The 24,983-nt window shown below is 37.7% G+C and overlaps 1 protein-coding gene across 22 annotated transcripts in view; it reads left to right on the forward strand.

Moving 5' to 3' along the window:
- MAP2 (microtubule associated protein 2) overlaps positions 1 to 24,983 on the forward strand; it is a 282,492-nt gene that overhangs the window by 153,965 nt on the left and 103,544 nt on the right. For 19 of the 22 annotated variants that reach the window (XM_027588654.2, XM_027588657.2, XM_027588653.2 and 16 more), the window contains one exon: positions 20,736 to 20,813. The exons of the other annotated variants lie outside the window; for them this stretch is intronic. The gene's annotated coding sequence lies outside the window, so the exon portion shown is untranslated. The remainder of the gene's footprint in view (positions 1 to 20,735; positions 20,814 to 24,983) is intronic. 22 annotated transcript variants of the gene reach the window in all.

Below are 24,983 nucleotides of genomic sequence, written 5' to 3' on the forward strand. Positions count from 1 at the left end.
TTCCTTTTAGGCTTAACTTTAACCATGTTTCGTATTTCTGGAAAATGAATTTTTTGTATCCAGAGGGAAAAATTACTTATCTTCATAAGATATTTAATAATCATTGCTATTTAAAACATTCTTTTTTTAAAAAAAAAAAGGTAAATAGCTGCTCCCTACTTAGAAAGAGAATGAACTCTTATGAGTTACATCCGAAATGCAGTAGGCTTGGAAGTCAATATGTAATAAAGGTATGCTCCTGGGAGTTTTTATTTCTTTAATGTTTGTTCCCCGTGTGTCTCTAATGACTTGCCAAGTGTGTAAATGAGAAGACTGCTGATTGATTCTGGTTTCATCAAAAATGATTCTTAAGTCTACTACAAAACAGTTCTGGGAAGATCAAATTACATTTGGCTTTTTTCTGCTAAAGAAGACCTGCAGATAAGAAAGGATAAAGGATATTCAGTATCTTAGTCTCCTTCGAAGGAGTACTAATATTTTTTAAAATAAATCTTAAAGATTTACACTTTGTATCTACAAACTAAAATTAAATTGTAAAACGGACTACTTGACAACATTTGAGGAAGGAGGTGGTTTACTTGTGTGACATGCATTAACTCTTCTAAACTTTAAGGTTCATCTTCATAAATTCCTTTTGTCACAGACATGTGGTGTGAAAAATCTCTCCAACTAATTTATACAACATCTGAGGTGGTTGTTGTTGTTTTTCTAAACTAATTGTTTGGCTTTTGATTTTTATCTAGTTTAAAAGGGAAATTGACTAATATGCTTTACCTTCAGTTCAGCTCAAGTGAGGTTCAACTATTTATTTGCTTTTTATATTCCCTCAACATGAAACAAATCCACTCTCGGTTAAAAAGAAAAAAAGTTGGCAGATTTCGCTTACCGTTGGGGTTAAAAATATAATTGACTTTTAAAGCAAATATAAAAGCTATTAGGGTTTTTTTTCTTCAAATACATTTAGATAGAATTAGCAAAGGATGCCAAGGGCAGTGGGCTACCTGTTCAGTGATGAACTAAGGGTGGCTGACCATTCTGTCCATGTTCTGCTTCAGCCAGACCCAGAGTCACCATGGCATCCCTTTGCTGTCAGAAGGCTTGAGCTTTCTGTCAGCTCACTGGATCAGAATCCCAGCACTTTGAAGAGCTAGTGTAAATAAGAGGATCAATACAGAAATAGACCCTAAACTTCTATTATTAGTATTGACAATTAATACCTACTACCAATAAAAGTACACATTTGCACTGGGAATCTCTTTTCATCAGCTCATTGCACAGGAAGCAGCGCCCCTGACAACTGAAAGAGACCAAGAAGACTCAGGTTCTTTTAAAAACCTTAGTGGATTTTGAGCACACCAAAACTAGACCAATTCTCCAATAAGATTTTTGTAAATGTGAAGTACTTCCTATGGGGCTTGGTGTCACTTCTCTAAAATCAATATTGCACATTGGAAATTCTCTACCAAATTTTGAAATGGCTTCATAACTTGCCCTGTTTTCTGGAAATAGGAAGAAGCCTGGCAAGAGATACTCTGGTGACCATACTTCTCTGGCAGCCATAAGAGGGAGGCTAATGACTCAGGCAGACATCTCATGTTAAAAAATCAATGGCTTGAACGGAGTCCACGTACAACAGAAACTGTTTAGTCTTAAATATCCTTAAGATTTTTAAGATACGATGAAATATCCTTAAGTAAGTAGATCGTGGGCTGTGCACAGCCATTTTTCATCTAACTTGAGCCAGGAGTCAAACTGGCTTCCAGCATGGACACAATGTTAGTTGAACAGGATCGCCTTTCCAAACAGAACCTGAGGTCAGGAAGTGTCTGGGAAAAATAAACCCTTTCATTTATTTAAGGTTAAAGTACAATGTCAAAACTACAATATGGCATGGCTATTCTTTTTTTTTCTACGTAGTATGTTCCCCATGACTGATTCCTAAGAAGACCATGACACTAATCAATAATCAGTAGAGAGAGCTTTATCACCTCCAGTGTACCTTCATAGTTATTGTCTCATTTGATATACAAACTTGAAAGTGGAGCTTAGCACAGTCAATGGCATGTACATGAACAATATCCTCCCTAATGATGTTCCATTGACCTTTGGTATCTAGAAGAGAAAAACGGGCACAGAGAAAACATTTAAGGGTATGCTTTCAAAGTTTTTTCTGCTTGATCGGGCGCAGTTCCTTTAGCTCAGTGTTAATAGCTAAGTGGGGAGGGGGTCACTCTCCCTCTTTCATCACTGTTTAGCCTTTGCTCATCTCTTTGTATCCCCTATTTGTGGCCAAATACCCCAATGGCCACAGTTTTGCACATTTTTGGCAGAATCTCAATTTTTGGAATAAATGTAATGCTATATAAGAGGACCCGTCTTTTTAGTAATTGTTCTGATCTTTTCAGAACAACCCACAAGTGCTGTTACTGATTTTGAAGTTCATCTAACAATGTAAAGGATGTGTGTGCTCAGGTGGCAAAAAGACAGATTTGGGAAAGTTTGTATATTGCCAAGGTAAATCCACAGATGCCCTGCTTTTGCTGGACAGAGGAATGAGCAATTGCCTGAGGGGGACATGTTACACATTCCAGTGAGCTAAGGGTTCTGCCTTGCTGAGCTGTGGCGGGTCCCATGGTCTGCTAGAGGATTTTGTTTTCCATACTGTGTGCTTTTACTAGTTTGCATTAATTTACCTCTGAGAGTCACCAGATCTCTCCAGCATTAAGGAAAGGTACTAAAAAGAAGGCTGTAGATTAGGGTAGGGACCAAGAAAGATGAACAGATTTTAGAATGATTGCATTTGTTTAATCATAGCTTCAAGTTAGTATTCCCAGTAGAATACCAAGGTATTCATTAAATCTGTGACCAGTGCCCTTGAAACAAGAATGCTGTACAAATCCCTGTCTTAATCCACCCTAATCCAGATGAGCTAATTTGGTAGTTTGGCCCTTGCATTAACTACAATGACTGTCACACAGGGAGTTCAGTGCCCTCTCCACGTAATCATAAATTGTAGCAAAAAGGATTTTGCTCTGGGTCTCAAGAATCTTACTAATATTCATTTTAGTGATTCATTTGTTCTCTGGTATGAACATCAGCAGTTAAAATAGAATTATAACTAAAAAAAGGGAGATCTTCTTAATGTGACTATCTCGCTTTCTCTTGGAAGCTCTTTGTAAAAGATTTCCATAAAATTGTCATGGTATTTTGCTGGAGTAACTTACAATGGCAGTGTGTTTTATGGAGAGCAGTTGGGATTTTTCCATATTATGCAGACAGGCAGGCCAATAACCCTGCACATATGAGCCTTGTTTGTGGGGAGAACACTGTTAGGTTCTTTTATGGCTTAAGTAAAAATAAGAAATAATTATCCTTCTGTAAAAGAAAATACTGATAATTATAATTTGCCAGGCATGTTGTATATGGGGACAGGAAAGACAAAGTGTTAGCGTTGGCAAATCCCAAAACAATACTCTGCAGACTGAAATAAACTCCCACATCTAACAGCCTCCCCACAGAAATCCTAAAAACTTCAGGGTCTGAACAAGACTATATAGTTATGATATATTAAGCATAATCAGAGAGATGGAGATTTTAAACATAGTCCAGAATTTCCCATTTTATTTTAGTTAGTATAGCAGAAATATGCTGAGAGAGAGAGAGAACGAGATTGAGAGAGAGAATGCACAAATGAATAAATAAGCTCTGAAAGGAAGATATTTAGATAGAAGTCACTAAGTCTTGTACGAAACAATTTAAAAAATTCAAGATGCTTCGAGCTCTGTTTATTAGTAGTCTCCACTAAAGTATTTTGGTGAGACTCAAGTCAATATCCTAGGAAGTTCTGTGTGACTTTTAGATAGCAGTTATGGAAATAGATTTATTCAAAATGAGCTCTTTTGCATTTGATATGTACAAGATAACTTCATTCTCTGACAATAATTGGTATAGGAAAAGGACGTTTGACATGAATCTTCTGCAAACACAGATCAAATTTCATTAAAAACATAGCGGGGAAAAAAGTGTGATGCAATCATTAGTTTGGAAAAAATACAATTAGACATTATGAAATAAGTTTATTATAACTCTGCATAGAAATTTTTACATTATAATTCCACCTATAGGCTGACTCTAAGAAAAACTAGTGTTACCCAAGGAATAAGTCTTAGGTAACAAGTGGATGATCATTTTATAAGCAGTCAGCTCATTACTGATCTATATTCACATTATGAGAGGAGATCCAGTAGGAAAGAAATTTTCCAAATTTGTAAAATGGTTTCCCTTGCTTAGAATCATATATCAAGGCTTTTCTTCAAGAAATCACCCATTTACTTGACACCACCACAGAGGACTATTAGCAATAAGTTTTTCAGTCTTTTTGATTTCTGGCTCTTTCAGAAAATCACTTGAAGACTGTTTCTAAATATATGTCCATGGGTAAAAATACCCACCCAGAGTGGCTGGGTATGACTCCACATGTTTTGTTTTCAGGCTCAAGTAAAGGGACAGGTTGTTCCTCTTGATATTAACATGTGAAAAAAGAAATAAGAAAATTGGTGTTAAAGTTCTAGCAGATTCACTTTGTGGACCCAGTTTAATCCGAAGCCAGTTAATTAGCATTGACCTCTGTTAAATTGGGCATATAGAGAAGCTTTGGAAAAATCTGTACAAATTCCCTCCTTTGTTTTGATGATATCATTTTGAATGCAATAAATAATTATGACATTTGATAGTTGAGATCATGTCTGTGAGTCATTTGCTTTTGCATCTATCAATGAGGCTGTCTTTCCTTTTTGGTGCTGAGTAACCGCATAATTAAATTGTCATTTAAAGAAAAAAAACAGCAGAATGTCAAATGCTTACTCTAGTGACACATGATAAAGAAGATCTCATATTTGTATTTTAAGAGGACTCCACAGTAAACTTATAGTATTAATGATACTAAATAAATCATTTGCTATTGTGTTCCTGTTAAACTCCAGCAGAAACATTTATTAACTTAAATGTGTTTTTTAAGTTGTTTTATTTTTAATGATCAGAAAAACTAATAGCATCTGCCTGTTAATGTAATAAAATAATGGCAAACTCATTCAGTCACCAATACTTCTTATATTACAGTGGACACATTCAAGGTACATTTCTAAGTAGGAGGTATTTTACTTTCAAAAAGAGCTGGGAACTATATAAACATGGGATACAAATTATCATTTAAAACATTTTCAAAAGTTGAGGGATGTTCTGAGTATTTAATTTTTTCTCTTGAAAGAGATATATACTTAAATACAGTGAAAAACAACTCTTCCATTGATGAAGATGAATTAGTGAAGAGAGTATATAAAATTTGATCCTGGGGTCAGTCCATACCAAACACATTTTGAAATATAATACATTATTCCACCATCCCTTTTAGTGGTCTTCAGTGTAATGATCCTGTGTGGCTGCCTAACCCCTGTGAGTGTGCTCCATCCCTAGGTCCTGACCAGCCTGGTTCCTTTCCCCCCAGAATCCTCACTGTGAAAGTCCCAAGCTAAAAGCTTATTGCTTAAACCTGCTTGTATTTCTAGGTCCCATCTCCTTATTCCCCTTGCTATCCAAACTCCTCGAACATGTTCACCCCACTTATTACCTCATTTCTCTGTCCTGTTGTCTTCATAGCATTTTGCTAGATTTTTTTCTTTCACCCTTCTACTCGTAAAACATTTTTGAGAGATCTCCTGTGCTCATCTTATTTAAAAAATCAAATGGTTGCCTCCCAGCTTTTAGAATGAATAGCCTCTCTTTGCTCCAGCAACGGTGCAGTGGAAAGAAAACTGAAAACCTGATTTCGGTCTTGACTGCCTACCACCACTGACGGCAAGACCTCAGACAAGTTATAAACCATGAAAAGACTATCAAAGATTAAATACTGTGCGCATACATAAACAATATTACTAGCGGCCACCCATTTCTCCTTGAAATTGCTTTTTCATCAGAGTCTGCAATACTGACTTGTCTTTTTTCTTCATTATTGTCTTTGCTAGCTTTTCCTCATGCTGCCACCCTACCTTCGGTCTATCCCAAGACTATTGGTCTATCTCAAGACACTTGTTCCACATACATTTGATCAGCTTACCCATTTCAATTCAAGATTAATCTTCCTAAAACTCCACTGATTTATAAAACCTAAACTACCTAAAACCTCCAAGAAATCCCTGTTACTGCAGAGTAAATATACGTTCTCCCAACTAAGATTCCAAGCTCTCTGTCATATGGCCCCAACCTACATTTCCAATTCCCCCAAATTCCCCGTGTACCAACCACTTGTAGTTCTCATTGCCCACATCTCCTCCTGCTTCTCTTCTTTTGCTTCTACTATTGTCTCAGTTTCTTCTTCATACCTCATCCTTGCTTGGCCAAATCATATGCAACTATAACATTCACCTGAAATACTATGCTGTCCTGAATAATTGAAATTCAACATAATCTCTCCTTTGATTCAGGACTCCCTGATTTGTACTTTTCATCTGTACTCTTACCCTATGCTTTGTGTTATAGTTAATTACCATCCAAGATAGGATGATGTAAGCTCCTTGAAATCAGGGAGGGTATTTCACGCATTTTTTTTAACAGGTCGAAGTAGACAAGGTATAATTTAGTGTTTAATGTATAATAACCAATGAAGAAATATTCAGAATGAGGGTGCCTGGGTGGCTCAGTCAGTTAAGCATCTGCCTTTGGCTCAGGTCATGATCCCAGGGTCCTGGGATGGAGCCCCGCATCGGGCTCCCTGCTCAACCAGGAGTTGGCTTCTCCCTCTCCCTCTGCCCCTCCCCTCCTTGTGTGCTTGCGCATGCTCTCTCTCTCAAATAAATAAATAATCTTTAAAAAGGAGAAATACTCAGAAATACTTAAACCTCTTGGAAAACTTAAACTTCTAAAAAAAAGTTTTAATGTTTACTGAATTATTTCAATTTTAATATTAAAACCATGAATTAATGTAGCCACTGGGTCATTGATATTTTTTTAGTAACAGCTGTACTGAGATATACTTCACATACAAAAATTCAGCCTTTGAAGTTACACAATTCAGTGATTTTTTAGTATATTTAGAGATATGCAACCATCTCCACTACCTAACTTTAGTACATTTTCATCATCTACCCCAAAAGACACTCCATACGTATTGGCAGTCACTCCCAATTTCCACCTCCTTTAGACTCTAGGCAGCTGCTAATCTGGTTTCTATCTCTGATTTGCCTTTTCTTCTGGACATTTCATATAAATGAAGTAATACAACATGTGGTCTTTTGAGAGAGGCTTCTTTTACTCAGCATAATATTTCAAGGGTTCATTCATGTTGTAGCAAGAATCAGCACTTCGTTGTTTTTTATGACCAAAGAATATTCTACCAATGAATACGCTACATTTTTTAATCCATTCATCAGCTGTTGGACATTTGGGTTGTTGAGTCACTGATTTGTAAAACCGAAAACAAACCCAGTGACTATTTACTCAACTGCCCTCCTTTTGTACATGTGAAACTGAAGCTGAAAGAGGTATTATTGGACTTTTAACTAGATAGCTGTTGGGTTTCTGATTATTTTAGATGCTAGGTCAATAACAATATGATGTAAACATTTTTTTAATTCATTCTTCCATATGGTTAATAAATAGCTATAGAGCACCAACTCCTTATGGTCCAGATAGCAAAAACAGTTATGGTCTTTGTCCTTATGAAGCTTAGAGTCTAGTGGGGGAATAACCTTAAAACAAATAATTATACAAATAAGTACAAAATTAGAACTATAATAACTGCTATGAAGGAGAGATTCATGAACTGATCTTGTCAGGGTGGATAATTTAGCTATGATCTATGAATAAGTAATACTTAACTAGGCAAAGAGGATGGAAAAGAGCATTTCAGGTAGAGCAAAAGCACATGCAAGGGCCCTGTGGCTACAGGAGCATGGTGTATAAGGGGGAATGCCAGAAGGCTAGTAAAACAGAAGACGAGGGTAAGGGGGGCATAGTATAGAATGAGACTGGAGAGAGAAATAATCCTAGTGAGGCAGAGTATTCCAGGACAAAGTAATGATTTTAGTCTTTTTCCTAAGAGCATTTGACCATTGAAGTATTTTCATCCCAGAACAATGTAAGCAAAAAGGAAGTGCGCGTTGCCTTATATTCCTCTCCCAGGGCTGGGACGCATTTAAAAAGGTAAAACTTGCTGGGTAATACATATCTGTTTTACCAAAACTTGTGGTAGAATCTGTGGCATTTAAAGTTTGTTTTTACTGAATTCCTTGTTATCCAAAGCAGAAACTTGTGTTATTTTAACAGAATAAACAGCCTCCTTATTAGGATTCTCCAATTTTGTAAAGATCTATTCTTTCCAAACCTCCTACAGAATAAGCAATCAAAGCTACTTGAGAATAAATAGATATATAAAGGTCACATTTTTTCCATTGCACAATAACCATGTTTTAGACCTGTAAGATCTCAAGAGTACAGAAATAGTTCTCTAAACTGCAAACGGTTAATATCTAATTCTTTAGCCCAACTGCTTTTAACTTGAGGTCTGTTGGCTCCCAGGCAGTATATGAATGGGACACAGGAAGCTTTTGTATAAATAAAGGTCATGCCTACATGGGCGTAGATCCAAAGCTTTCATTAAATTTTATAAAGAGTCTATCACACACAAAAAGCTAAAAACCAGATTTTTTGAGAAGAGAAACAACCCATAAATTACCAAGAAAAATATTTGGGATTACTTTGTATCACTAATAGAAGACTAAGCCCATACAATTAAAAACAACAAAAACTAGCAAACATTTAAATGAACAGCTATTACTAAGCTTATATCACCAGAACCACATCCTCCTTTTTTTTAATTGATATCTAGTCACAGTCAAAAAAATCATAATTATGCTAATAAGATTCGTTCTATATTATATAGCAGTTATTTCTCAAATTGGGATCCCCAGATCACCCTCTTAGAGATCATACTGAATACTTGTGAGGGATGTCGATTTCTGCACTCACTCCGGACCTCTGGGAACAGAAACCCAGGACTCCGAATCTTTAGGATCCCTGGTGATTGTGATGTCCAACCATGTTGAAAGTGCTATAAAATATGATGAATAGCAACACTCTCTGTTCAGTGTTTTGACAAACCAGTCCTACCCAATTCATTGAGCTGTAGTGTAATACCACTACCATCTATCAGTGCATATACATCAGACCCCATGCAAGAAGCTTTCCCTAACCTATCTATCCCTAGTGCTTAAAATCATTCTCCAGGAAAGTAGATATTACTACTTACAATTTATAGAGAAAGAAATTATGCCTGATGAAATTAAATAACTTGCTACATAGAGGTCTGACTGGCTCTGAAGCTTTTCTCTCCATTCTGTCAAGCCGCCTCTTATATACCAGTGACCCACTGCAAGAGATATCCAGAAAAAAGAAAGTGAATGGAGTCATGTGTGAGTCTAACAGCCCCGGTCATCATCCACTGAAATCCACCGTCATCAACTAAGTTACAGATTTATAATGAACAAAGTATAACACATGAGCCTCTCTTGCTGAGCGTAACTGCCTGACATATTTCTAAAAGAAGCTTCCAGATGTAACACTTTACAGGCAGGAATAGTGTGAATATGAGAAAATTGCTTCCAGTTGTTACAATTTAATAAGCAGAAAATATAAAGGAAAGCCAAATATTCTATCATACAAAGTGACCCTAAATTCTACTAGTATGTATCACTACCAAAAAAGAAAGGGAAAAAAGTTCCGTGTAACTGGATAAAGGAGCTGGAAGACTGTCTGTTGGGCTTCTTTAAAATATGAGCTTTTTTTTAAGATTTTATTTATTTATTTGAGAGAGAGAGAGCATGAGTTGGGGGGATGCTGAGGGAGAAGAAGACTCCCTGCTCCCAGGACGCTGAGATCATGACCCGAGCCGAAGGCAGATGCTTAATCAACTAAGCCACCCAGGCATCCCTAAAATATGAGCTTTTATAAGATTTTTGCTGTGAGAGATGGTTCTGTGATATGTGTAGGCTTAATTATGCTTCATCTCAGTCAACACCTTTGTTAGGCACTAATAATGAAATTATTCAATTTAAAAAAAACTGACGATCATGTCTATTTTATAGTCATTTACTTGAAAAGAGTTCAAACCTCTTTGTCAAAATCATAAATATAATAAATTCTCACAATTTTGAGAGTGACTAAAAACAAATTAGTTATCATTTAAAAATATGTTTGCATTTCAGTAATGAAGTCATCAGATTAAGAAATTTAATGTCACTTTTACCGTAACAATGGTTTCTTTTTAAAGATCTTCACAGGTTATTTCTTTTTCAGGAAAAGGATTTTAATTGTTGAATTATTTAAGAGAAATGGCTGTTGGTTTGTAGAATACTTAAAACCAAGTGTCTGGAAAACTGGAAGCCAGAAATTGCCCTGGATCTGCTCTGACGGAGTTAGGTTACCTGTCATATAATGGCATAAAGGCTATTCCTTTTGGTCCCTGCTGGAAACTGACTTTGCTATTCAGTCGGCAGCTTTAGCAAGTAATTTGTTAGATGATTGAGAGAACTATTAAATAGACCTTTCTATTTACACCGAAATTTCAGAGGCTGTTATAGGTAATGCAACCTAATAATATGATATGCAAGAACATGGTGAGAAATGAATGGTAGATGTCTTTTGTGATAGTGCATGTAATGTAGGAAAAACATTAGGGTTTGAAGCCAATGGCCAAGGAAGAATTCTTGAGATGTCTTTGGTACAAAAGGTGGTTTTATTAAAGCCCAGGGACAGGACAGGGGGTGGGGGGTGCAGAAAGAGCTGCGCCAAGGTCATGAGGAGTGGCCCATTATATACTTTCAAGTTGGGAGGGGGTTAGGGACAGCTTTAAGTCTCTACGGAAGTTTGGAAGCAAGGTTTCCATGACCTTGAGAGGGCTAACTATTGTTAGGAGAAGGTCATTTATTACTGTCTAATAAAACCTGAGTCATGAGACCCTTCAGATGTATATCAGTGGGTCATATGCTTGGGGGATGACTGCCAACATGTATCTTCGGGGGTAGAGATAAAGGAAGCTTCCAAAGGAATTTTTATATGTTAAAGGAGACCTACAGGATCCTGGAGGTCAGGCTAAGATTGCCTTTTGCCCTTAGCAAAGTAACATCGAGGCAGCTAAGCTCCTAGAGGAATGTCGTTCTGCCTGTTTCAAGGACTTGTCAATGGGCTGTAGGTAGTAAGGAAATTTAATAATTTTTTCTTCTGCCTTTGTTTCCCACATTTACACAGATCCCTTTAAGGCACAAAAACTTCATCTCAGAACAAATTTCAAAGGGAATCTTATTTAAGGACAGAGAAGCTTATAATGTTCTTCTGACAGATACAGGTCCTTATCTTTTGGTCAAACTATGGTATCACACGTGATTCTTCCAAACAATGTAATGGAAATCTGAGTTCCAGATTTTTGTGTTATTTTAAAGTTATATCAGTATCTAATGTGTCCTCACCCTTTCATGTCTATGCTCTACTGTAATGGCTTACAGTGAATTTCTGGAAGCAATTGATAAGATTACCTTCTATTATATCAGGGTCTAATTCCCCCTGTGGTCACCAGATCTCCAAAGAACCAGGGATAGCAGCTGAGGAGGTTGAAGCCGACTTTCTGTGCATGGAGAAAACATTCAGTCCACACTAACTAGATAGAGCCACCCAAAACATGAGGCAGAGAGGAAGTCACAAATGGCTTCCAGCCTCCTTTTTAACTATTTCCCCTCCCCCCCTTTTCTTTAGCTACATGAGTTTTCTTTTAGCTAAATGACTTTCAGTTTGGCATGACATTAAAAAATAGGATGGCTAGGAGATGGAAAAAGTGAAATTATAAATAAACAAAACAAAACCACTCTGCCGTGGGACTTGTATTCCTTCACAGAGAAGCTACTTCTGAAATCCTTAAAGTTGAAGCCTTTGTGTAAGGTTAGGTAAGGCAGGTGGCCAGGTGCAGGGGGCACTCACGGTGGGGGGGGGGGGGGGGAGGTTGGCCTTCCCAGTCCCGGGGAAGATCCTGCAGAGATGGGGGCGGTTAGTGGGAGTCGGGCAGAGTCCTGCCCGTGGAATTAGACGACTCTAAGACTTTTCCGTTGTAATTGGTGGGAACCACAATTTTAAAAGATAACACATTTTTAAACTTTCAATAATTTTGCTTAAAGACTGTTGACTCCTCTTTGGCTCTACAGGAGCTCTAAGAACCATCCTCAGAGTGAGAAGGTGAAACCCTACCCCTGAAGCAAACCTTTGTGCCTACCAATGCCCAAAGTGGCTGATGTAGTCCCAGGAGAGCCCAGGAGAACCCTAGCAAGGTGGCAACAGCCCTCACATTTCCTTTGGAAATACAGTAATTAGAGCAGCCGGAATATTTGCGACCTCATTGGTTCACTTGCTGGGTTTTTTTTAAGCTTTAGACTTTAATCTTATTTTCATATGTTTTTATATAAATTAGACCCATGTGGCTTGATTGTAGACGTTAAGCGGCCACTAGGAGCTTTCAATAAAAGCCTTTCTGGAGCAGGCTGTGCTTGGGGTTCTCTGGAGTCTGGCTCTACAGCCCGCAGTACCCGTCTTTCTGAGCCCCTCCTCCTGTGTTGATTTCTGTACGCCTCCTTCCTCCATTCCAACTGCCCTTCTTCTCTCAGTGCTGTCTGTTTACTTAAATCTAAGCCAATTAAATAAAGCATAATAATAGAACACCCTTCTGAAAAGAGCACAAAGTAGAGGAATTGCATGGCCTCTGACAGAATAATAGAGGAGGGGAAAAACATTTTAAAGAGTTCCCCAGCGGACGATCTGCCTCCTCCTTTGGCTCCTATTTATAGTGAGGTAAACTCTTTTGTTACCAGCATCTCTGTGCAAAGCCCTCCCCTTTTGTTTGGCGAAATCTTAATGATGTATCCCTGTGTGTTTTAATATTTCTACGATTGCTGATGGGAGAATTATTGTATCATGCATGCATGAATATTGTTAATAGAATTTCTGGAGCACCTGGGAGTGCTAACATAGTGGATTCAGGAATATGTTAAGGGGAGCTTTTATTTTGATGTATTTTTTCACCCAGTAAGTAATATTCTCACTCAGTTAAGAAATCCTCACTTTTTAAAATGGGTCATTACTGGAAATTTCCTTAGTAATAAAATGTTGGCCGCCACTGTTAAGAAAATAACTTAGGAAGGAAAGAAGTGATTTCAAATTAGCATTATAGAACAGGGAGGGATGGGTGCCAACTTAGTACCCACTATGCTAATTAAGTTATCACACATTGCCTCTTGAACAATATGCAGCAAAAGATGAAGGACCTGAATCAGCTGGAGATCACCCTTAATTATAAATGCTTCCCCAAGACTTCAGTGCGTTGGTGAAATCCCTCTGCTTCTGGAGCTCTTAGGACTTTGGGCTAAAAGTAGATTTGCCAGAGTTTCATCTTTCCTGTCAGATAACATTCAGCAGCATGGATTTTCCTCTCTGGTGGAGGCCCCTTTTCTAAATACATGTCTTTTCAAATTCTCCAGCAGTCAGGATGTCGCCCTCAGAGAGTGCAGAAGCTCAGGCAAAGAACTTCATCACTCAGCTGAATTCTGACTTTTTTAGACCACAGCTGGAATTTGTTCACAATGGCCTCAGAAATAGCCCGGTGCTCTGGCACCCAGGTTCAACCAAATGCCCCCTTTTCTTCCCCAGGAAATCTCTCTGTGCTCCTGCAGGTTGACAGATGGCTCCCAGCAGGTGACCTTGGGGCTATTAGTAAATGAGATGCTTTCTTTCTCTGGAACAATCCTTCTCAAAGACACTCTGTGTCCTAAGAACTTACAAAAGGCATTTGGCTGCTAAGCAAAACTAAAGAGAAAAGTTGAAGCTAAGAAACCACGTATTGGCAAGTGAATATATAGTCTCTTCACAGGAAATACCATTCGAAGACTGATATTGAGACCTCACAATTTTCCACCATTGTCAAAGCACTTTCTGCAAATGATTTTATTTAATTCTTGCAGCAACTCTGTAAGGGAAATCTCATTAATAATTTCCATTTTATTAATGATGAAACTAAGGATCCAAAAACTTAGAAGTTCTGCCCAGTGTTCCACAGCTGGTAGGAGATAGGCCAGTGTTCCGACCCAGCATCCATATCCAAAGTTTGTGTTATTTTTTTTCTAGTCAGAATGGTTAGGAAAATAAACTGTTATCATCCTTGTTTTTATTCACTCATTCAACCTTTGCTAACCACCCACTTTCAAATCAGGGAAACAGGGAAGCCAGGTAGAGAAGGAAATTTCATTGCTTGGAACAAAGGAGTTCATATATACAAAATTAAAGGATCAACATTTCTATTTTTTTGCAGCACATACCTCAATTTTTCATCCCTTTGATAAATAGTTATTGAGCAAGTACTTGCCACTAGACAGGGAATGTGGTAGTAAATATAAAAGAAAATGGCCCCTGCCCTTCTAGAGCTTACAGATTTGTTGGAGTGGGGTGGAGTGGAGCAGACATTAAACAGATAAAAAACACACAGTATTGCTGATGGCATAGGGAAATGGACAGTGGTAGGAGTGTAAACTCTTGAGACAATTTGATAATATGGTTGCCTTATTTGAAGTGCATTGTATACTGGTTTAATGGTTTAATATTTTTTGTTTTTGGTTTAATATTTTTTGTTTTTCATTTGAATTCATTTTGGATTCAGAATACTATGAATAAAGGAATTCATATATTTGAGAAAAATGAATGGCTTCTAGGATTGAAATAAAGCAGAAAAAGGATGGGGGTAGGAATTTGTTTCAATTCCAGTAAGGTTTGTTAACAACACAAGGTAATTCATATGAATGCCAAATAGGTGATAAAAAGAAGAACCATACACCTGGAAGTGGCTGGGGAGACTTCTAGAGAACAGCGCTCCAGTTCAAGGAGGAGTTGACAAACCTAGAGGAGGGAGAGGTGGGAGGGGGGATGTGGGAGAGAGCAAGAGAAGAAAAGGAGAAAGAAGAGGACTTTGTAGAAGGAGAGAAGAAAAATATGAAACTGGAATGAAAAGGGAAATTCACAGGTCTATAAAGGAACTGGAGGTTCTGTGAGGGTAGAAAGTTGGAGATAAAGTTGAATCAGTTGAGCATAGTCATGGTGTAGAAGCCCTAGAGGCCAGGCCTAGGAAATTTGGTTTTTATCATGTTGGCAGAAGAGGTTTGAACATGAAAGTGACATCACTAGGAGGCCTTCTAGCCAGGTCACCTTTGTGGCCACCTGTTGTGTCCTTGGTACCCCTCCCCCATTCTTTTTCCTCATACCACGTGAACCTGCAGATCTGCACTGACTTATTCTACCATTTTAAAAATGGGTAGTGTTTGTATGAAAATTAGAAACAAATGAACAGATGGCTTTCTGTCAAGCAAAGAAGTGTTAGTTCTTCAGATATATTCTGATCCTGAGCAGAAAGCAGCAGTATAAGATAGAAATAAGTGGAAATACTGGCACATGTGCCCTGTCGCTGCCCAAGGTTCTCTACATTGCAGTGCCTCTTATATTTTATTTATAAAATAAAATATTTATTTGTATTCCATCAGAGTCAGCATATGTTAACAATTTAGCAGAATACGTTTTTCACTAATATCACTGAGCATTTCTTTTCAACCTTTGCAACCAAGAAGGAATCTAAACTCAACCCTAACAGAGCTACTGTTTCATCATGCATCTTTCACTCTCGTGATGGAGATATTTACCACTCACCAGATCTCCACATATTTATTTATTTTTTAAAGTAATGTCTACGCCCAATGTGGGGCTCGAACTCACAACCCCAAGATCAAGAGTTTCATGCTCTACCGACTGAGCCAGCCAGGTGCCCCACCAGAGCTCCGTTTATCCTCCGTGTTTCCCAACCCCTTACTGAGGCAGAACCATCATGGTTAGTTCAGTCCAGTGAGTGGTAAGAGGAAGTAATGTGTGTCACTTCTGTATTAGAGCATTTAAGAGCTGGTGTGCAGCCCTCTCATGTCTTCCTCCCTGCTACTGTAATCTTGGAGGCCATGAGTTGAGCCACAGAAGAATATTCAGATCGTGGGAGAGAGTTGGCCTGGAACGTTATCCTACTCACACCAGGATTTGTATGAGCAGGATAGAAACCTTTATTGTGCAAAGTCTCTGAGACTTAAGTTTGGCTCTTTTGGCTAATCCAGTCCTTTATCCTTTCACCCATTTGTATCCCATTTTTATGGCCTTGAATCAGGTTGAGGTGCTTTGGACAAGACTAGCTAATTTCTACTAAGCCGGCTTAACCCAGTCTGCTAGTCCTCAGCAATAGCCTGGAGTATCAGGTTTGGGAATCAAAGGGGAAAATTCTTACTGTCTCCCTTACCTAGATTCTCTTGTCAACTGGAGCCCATATGTTTTGACTAGGGCTTTTGTTAACTGTTCTTAATTCATATATTTTGAAGTATGTTCCTTAGCAAGAAGCATAGTGTTCTCCAAAAGGGAATTTGGCAAAAGCCCCAAGAAAGGAAGATATTTCTCTCATCTGTCCAAGTATCATTTTGGTTCACTGTAACTTTTGGCTACTTACAAATAAGTAGTGATAATGAGCTGCTTCTAAATGTATTAGGGAATAGAAATGGTTTAGTAGCCCTGTTAGACTAAATGATTTTATGTTGGCAACTGCTCTCCTGTTTAAAGACTGCTTGGTTAGTGGATCTTTTCCCAACAGTACTGGCAATTCTGAATGTCCTCAATAGTTGAAATCTTGTTATCATGCACAAGTGCACTGAATTACATAAACTGTTCAAAATCACATAGAGCAGATCGGCAGAGGAGGTGGAGAACAATGTTACTATTCTTTATTTGAGAGCTGAGTAGGCTAATGATAGCCAGTGAGGTCAAGGTTAGCCTTCAGAAATGCTATTCAGGATTCCAGCAACTTCAAGCATCTCGATGTTTCACTTATCTGACAAAGTCTATCAAAAGATGAAAAATAGCGAAGTGATACTTACACTAGAATATGTTTCAAAGGTTAATGAGTAGTATATCCTGGTCTAACAACCCAGGGAAGATTTTATCTTGACTTTATTGCTTAATGAAACATGGGTTCTTACATCACTCGAGAAAACCACAACTTGGCAATATTTTCTTCCTGAAATTCTAAGTCTGCATGAACTTATCAATCTAACTTCAGTGCTAGGGGTGTCATATAACTTGCACATAAATATGTCAACAGCCACACACGTATTATATGCAGACTAAGTGCATTGTTTGCACGTCTATTTACCTGGGCTATCAACTGATAAAAGCTGATTTTTTCGATAGCCGAACAAGTATCTATCTTGAGTTCCTCATTCAATGATTTACTCAACTTATTTTGTGATGCCAATATTCTCTATTGGCATCTCTCCCTATTCTCTATTAGGCTAGCCCTTAAATATAGTTCTTAACCAAATTAACGTTGTTGGGTGTTGCCAGTCATGATCTCAACATTTCACACCCAACTCTAAGAGGTTCTGGAAAGTGGCATAAGCAAGCCTGATAGGAATAATGGAGTAGAGAACGGAGACAGAACAGTAGTTGAGTACATTTCAATTTGGTCAAAAAGCTGAATACACTGAATAAAATATGTGCTCAGTAGGTATTTCTAGTAAACTGAAAGTCGCCATTGGTGAGATACCACTTCTCAAGGAGTCCCAAAGCCTTTATGTTTGAAATTGTCTTTAGCCGGAGTTGAGACCTAACACCAGTTCTCAGGGTTTATAAAGAGGTAGCATAGGGGTGTCTGAGTGGCTCAGTCGGCTAAGTGTCCTATTCTTGATTTCGGCTCAGGGCATGACCCCAGAGTCATGGGATTGAGCACCATGTTGGGCTGTAGGCTCCGGGTGGAGTTGGCTTGTGCTTCTCCTACCCCCATTGTCTGTCCTACCCGCCCCTCCCCCCCAGCTCTAGCGTACCTGTGTTCAAGCTTGCGCTCTCGCGCTCTCTCTCTCAAATAAATAAATAAATAAATAAAATCTTAAAAAAAAAAGAGTTGGCATATGGTTGAGAGGTTTGTCCACTTTCTGGCTATGAGATGCTAGGCACTTAAAGTCTGTTGGCCTCAGCTTTCTCATGTTTTAGTGGTGAAAATAATAGTTACTGTCTTAGAGGGTGAGAGTGAGGAATAAGTGAATGAATATATGTGAAGTACTTGGAACACTGTCTGGTGCATAATAAATGCTGCATCAGTGTTTGCTAATATTATCTTAGGGATGTCACAGCCACTCTATATAAGGTATCAAATACTAAGACTGTGTCAAATCATATTCTTAACAAAAACTGTGTTAAAGTAATTTAATCTTTTTGATCTGGAATAAAAATAATCACTTCTACCTGCAGTGTGTTCATTTAAAATGACTATCCAATTTTATGTGCCTCATGGAATAGGCCCTAAGTTGCTTTTAAAAAAACAAATCCCAGATGGCATTTATCTCTTTCTCATAAAATAAAGTCTAGAAAAAAGCATAGCCGTTTTAATTTTGTAACAAACAAAAAAACACAAACGTCACGATGATGGGTAAATGGGGCATTATTTTTATGACTGAGTACCACCATTTTCTCATAATCATCTCATTCTTTGGCCAATAATTTCCCAATTCTGTTGGAATGAAATTAGCTTTTAAGTGTTCAGGGCTGGAATTTCACTTTCATTGACATTTAACTATTGAGTTAATATGTGGAAAGACTATAAAAGACAGGATATTAGTTTTTTTTAATATTGCTTTTAGTATTACTGGAATGATGAACATGTTCTTTGATAACAGGTGTGAGCAAATGTTTTTTTGTAAAGGGCCAAATAGTAAACGTTTGGGTCACATAGAAATACATGAAAGGCCGTACAGCGTCTGTCACAGCTCCTTGACTTTGAAGCACACAGAAGCAGACATGGACAACAAAGAACTGAATGAACGTGGCCATGTGCCAACAACACTGAACTGAGGAAAACAGACGGCAGGCCCGATCTGGTCCATGGACCGCAGTTCGCTGACGCTTGTTCTATGCAATTCTTTCTTTTTTTTTTTTTTTCATTTTTACTAGGGTAAAAGATGCATGCATACATGTGTACTTGCATACTTAGACACATGCACGGACATGTACTTCAAAATCATGAAGATGAAGTGTAAAACGTGTGTATTAAGGAATTTAAGGAAAATAAATTCAGATCGACTTTTTTGATCTGAGCAAGGTGCAGAGCTGCTCTACCATTCTATTTTTGCTCTAAAATCAACCTTCTAACCAAAGCTACCCTTAAAAATTCTTTCAGTAGTCTGAAGTTATTGTGTATAGAACTCTGTATAATAATGTTATATATATTCCAAATTTGAGAACCACTGAGCCTAACTAAAGCTGGGGGGCGGGGGAAAGAGCTGTGTTCAGACATGTGGGCAGTGCAAACTTTTTTTCCTAAAATAACTGTCAAATTATGTGAGGGATTGGAGAATTCTATTGTGTTCCTTCCCGCCTGCAGCATTTTCTTTTTTCTTTTCTTTTTTTTTTTAATGTTAAGCCTTTCTAACTTTAATATCCATTAATAGACTTGTTTGCTGCTACATATTCTGTGTGAACGCTCACAGATTAAATGAACTATTACATGTAAAAGCACTTAATACAGGACCTGGCCCAGTCAATGTTTGTTATGTTGGAATCAAACCCTGTCTATTCATATCCCTATACACATTGTTCTTTTGAAGGGTGATAGAGAAGAAATGAGCCAACTGCTTCTTGTCTTTCCATGTTTACATTTTCCTATTGGATCTTGAAGAAGAATTAATAGCTATCAAAATTTCAGTCTTAAGGCCCTTTACTTGGAGAGCGATATCTTCCTTGAGGATGTATGATGGGTCCATCCACTCTACCAGGTGTGAAATCACACAAACCCTGGTGATAACGCATAGAGATGCATAGATTTAGATACCTGTTGTAAGAGAGCAAGATTTCAAACTGGGCCTCAGCTCTGTCCTGGCATGTAAGGACAAATCACTTATGTGTTGAAGATGATTACACCTGAGTGGCTGAAGAGGTACAAAGCAAACCTAGTGCCTTCTAGTAAGTGGGTTTATTTCTAGATACCACTTCAATAAGAAGTATCCTGTATTGTTCTAGTGAAATTTGTAAGCAGAACTACTAATCCAGAATGACTTTTAGGATTCTGAATGTCAAAGTAAGTTTAGTACACTATGGGGAAAATTTAATTAGTTGTTAAAAAATTCCTCTCCATCCTGTGCTGGAGGAAATCTATGTGACTGGGCTAGAGGCCCAGTCCTTGAGAGAGATAATTAACAATTTACCAGGATGAATATATTCTCTTGTGAGAGAATACAATTGCCTGCTATTTATTAGCTGAAAACAATTTAAACAATTCAAAATTTTATTTTTCCTTGGATATAATACTTATGAAGCTTCACTGGAGTAAAGCTAAAAAGTGAGAAAAAGTATGCAACTGTTAACATTTTCATTTCTCTATTCCAAACACCTGAAAGAGCACTTTGCTGGTTGTAAATGCTCAGTGTATGACTATAGAGAACCATCATGAAATTCATCTCATGGCCTCATAGTTACCTAATAGAAAAAGAGAAAGCCACGATTTGAATTTGGTATTATCTACATGATGTAATAGATTTATATGGATCACAGATTAAATGATTAATTTCCTAAATTCTTTTTTTTAACAGAAAGAAGCCACAACATATTATTAACCCTTTGAGAATACAACATAACGAATTTTGCCATTTTACTACTTCCTTGAATAGGTAAGACCCTGTCCTCTCTACAATAAAAGAGTTATCCACAATTGTGAAAAATAACTGTCTGTTGACCACATTTTTAAAAAATCTTTATGAAATAAATATCAATTTGTTTTGATAAGGGAGAAATATATATGAATTCTATAGCTAATAGATTTAGGATTATAAAATAGCTCTTCATAATGTTTTGAATGATTTAATAGTAAAACAGTGAAAAGATCTTTTTCACTCTTTTAATGAGAACTGAAAACTATGAAATGAGAACTGAACTAAACCTGTTTCTCCTGCTGTGGGCAAAAACACCAGCATTATTTTCTCAACACTTACTATGTGCCAGATATGACTTGCATGACTTACTTTACGTAACTAACCCCTGTATCCTTACAAGAACTCTGGGAGGAAATACTCGGATCATCCCCATTATACAGATTAGGGGTTTGAGGCAGAGAGAGGAAGCAAGTAGATGTAAGGAGTTCAGCCAAGGTTTTACACATAGGTCTAAGAGCAGAAGGCACTGGGAGAACACCAGCCCCAGCTATTATTATGAGAATAACGTCATGTTGTCGTAGAAATGCCTAGCTTTCAGATTCTCCTATGTTTTGAATTAGTTCTGTCCAAATTTCTGTAAGAAAAAAAAAACATAATGGATGTACCAAAAGAGTCATGGCAGGCAACATTTATTTTATGTTTGTACTTGTTACTGTACAACTGTTGCATGAGTAAATAAAGGAATGTATATACTTTAGCACAGTTTACAAGCAGAAAGAACTTTTTCTTTTATTTTATATCCTTCTTTAAACTCAAAATTCCTATGTTAAAGCAGAATAATAGGACAGAAAGAATACAAATGAATGACTTTTTATCCTATGAAATGAAGAATGTATTTTAATTTAATTCTTTTTATTAGAAGAACTGAATATCCAATCTTAAATTGGCCACAGCAATATATGCTTTACTGTTTTTATTATTTATCACCTCATTTTTAAGCTAGAAACTTAACAAAATTTTCAAAGAAAAATATAGAAAATATTACAATAAATACCAAAGCATCAGCCGCATGGATTAAACAAGTGCTGATATTAAACTTTGTTCAGATCTTTTCTGACAAACTAAATCATCACAGAGAGAAGAATAGTTCATCTTGCTCCTTTTCCTTTCTGAAAGGTATCACAATCCTGAAGATGATATAGCCTTCCTATGTGTGTTCTAATATTTTAATGGTGTGTGTGAAACAACATGCCATATATTTATTCACATTTTAAAAGTTTATATAAATGGTACCATGCTATAGACATTCTTTTTCCTTCACCCAACATTATATTTAGAGATGCAGCCATATTGATACATGAAGATCTGGTTGACTCACTTTGTCATAAAGTTGACTCATTGTAATGTTTCAGTCATCTGGTGCTTAGTATTATTAATTACTGCATCCAAATAACTTTTAACATTTTGAAGATTTAATGCTAAAATGGTTTAACCATGGCTTTCAAGACATCTTTGTCATTTGTGTATAAAAATCCAAAGTTCTTAATATGTGATACTATACCAATTCTGTTTATGCTTAGTTTTTTTCCTATTAGAAAAGTATTTCTTTTACTAGCTATAAGGATCTTGCTAACTAATGGGACTTGTGGTTTTTTTAAACTGCTTTTGCCATAATACAATAAGTGAAATCTGTTTTATTTACCCATGGATGAAATGCTAACTATTCCCAAATGCAATGTAAATACTGCCTTCGAAATTTAAGATACTTAAAAACACTCTCATTTGGCCCATGTTGGTTGCTCATATTTCCTTCAAAAATCATGAGGGAAACTTAAAGAAAAAGGATTTTCTCTAATTTTCTCTAAAATTATAGTTAATTCTAGCATTTCTTTAAGGTAAAAGAAATATCAATATGCATTATTAAGATTTATAGACATAGAATCTTTTATAGCTTATTTTCTTAAGGGAGTCGATGACTCCTCTGGCTCAGTTGGGGAAGAAAGTGGGGATAAACTAGCCTTTGGTGGGCATATCTGAGTAAATGCAAGACTGTGTAAGCCTCCCAGGTCAAAAGTGCAGTGCATATTTTCAGATGGGGAAATTGAGGTCCATTTATGTCAGGCAACTTAATCAAGATCATATCGTGATTGCAGAGCTAGATTCAAACTCATTTCTCTTGAATTCCAAAACTATACTGTCTACAAGAAAAAGAATCGAGAAAACCTACCTAACCTACTTGACACAGAAATAGCAGTTTCGGGCGCCTGGGTGGCTCAGGTGGTTAAGCGTCTGCCTTCGGCCCAGGTCATGATCCCAGGGTCCTGGGATCGAGTCCCGCATCGGGCTCCCTGCTCCTTGGGAGCCTGCTTCTCCCTCTGCTTCTCTCTCTCTCTCTCTCTCCCTCTCTCTCTCCTCCTCTGTCTCTCATGAATAAATAAATAAAATCTTAAAAAAAAAGAAATAGCAGTTTCATTTATTCCACTAATATTTACTGGGATCCTTTTATGTGACTTAAAGGGACTGATCTTAGAAAAGCAAGGAAGAGGGGCGCTTGGATGGCTCAGTCAGTTAAGCATCCTGACTCTTGATTTCAACTTGGGTCATGATCTCAGGGTTGTGAGATCAAGCTCTGCTTTGGGCTTTGCGCTCAGTGGGGAGTCTGCTTGAGATTCCCTCTCTCCCTACTCCTTCCCTCTCCCCATTCACTCTCTTCTCTCAAATAAAAAATAAAGATAAAAAAAAAAAAAAAAGGAGCGCCTGGGTGGCTCAGGCTGTTAAGCATTTGCCTTCGGCTCAGGTCATGATCCCTGGGTCCTGGGACTGAGCCCCGCATCCGGGCTCCCTGCACCGCGGGGAGCCTGCTTCCCCCTCTCCCTCTGCCTGCCGCTCCCCCCTGCTCAAGCTTACTCTCTCTCAGTCACTCTCTCTCACTTGTTCTTTCTCTCTTTTAAAGTAAGTTTTTAAAAAAGAATGAAAAAGAAAGAAAAGAAAAAAAGAAAAGCAAGGAAGACACAACATTAATCCAGAGAGAGAAAACAGGTTGTTTGCAAATGGCAAAGATCCCTTGAGTAATCCCATGAAAGTGACTATTTAATTACCTATCTCTCTCTTGCTATGCTATCCTAACATTGTTTACCAAGGAATTACCTTTCTGGTCCCCTAACCATGCCAATTAGATTAACCTGAATGGGATAATAGGAGTAAAGATGCTTTGTAAATGACATAATCTTTGTAGTCATTTGCTGTTATTACTAATTTTTCTATAAATTTAGAAGTGACTATTTCAAACCTAATACATGTAATTCTAAATGTAGAGCTTGATATATGTATCTGAAGTTTAAGAGTCTTACTACGTCATGTAATAACATCTCTTCGACACAAAAGCCCCATGTAAACACTACAATGAGATGAACAACCCTGACAATTGGTTGATTTTCAGCCTCTACTCCCATTAGAAGTATTTTTTTTTTTACCCCCTTAAGCCTCATAGCAGATAATAACAGGACCAAGCTGGCTCCTGTCCAGAATGTGATCACATCTCATTATCTCTACTTGTGTCATCGGAGTCCACTCTCATCTTGACCACTGCAGTAGACTCCTGCGGCCAGTCTCGCTCTCCTATAGTCTGTTGTTCACAGAATGTGATCTTCTATAAATCTTAATCAATTGGTATGACTCCTTTTTTCAAAATCTACCAATGGCTGCCCATAATATTCAGAATAAATCCTAGACTCTTACTGTTGCCAGCAAGGTGCTATACAAGCTGACATCTTTTACCTCCCTGACATCCTCTCAACATCATTTCCCCCCAACTGAGGACAGAGACTGTGTGACATTCTGAGCTGTGTCTAGAACAGTGTCTCCATCTTGGTGGACCCTCACTTGCTAAAGGACTAAATAGGTACGCAAGGGTTACTGTGGAATACACACGATGTCTTTAGTGAACATCAGTGATGGTTGTATGCCCTTTTAAGGGTTCTTTCAGTTTGTCTTAATAGAGTCAGTTGCTTCTGGAATGCTGAGGAGGTTTCATGCATGATCTTGACACATGATTTTATAGCATTATGATAAAACTGTATTCTAGGGCGCCTGGGTGGCTCAGTTGGTTGGGCGACTGCCTTCGGCTCGGGTCATGATCCTGGAGTCCCGGGATCAAGTCCCGCATCGGGCTCCCTCCTCAGCGGGGAG

Source organism: Zalophus californianus, chromosome 3 (genome assembly GCF_009762305.2).
Source record: "Zalophus californianus isolate mZalCal1 chromosome 3, mZalCal1.pri.v2, whole genome shotgun sequence".
Lineage (NCBI taxonomy): Eukaryota > Metazoa > Chordata > Mammalia > Carnivora > Otariidae > Zalophus > Zalophus californianus.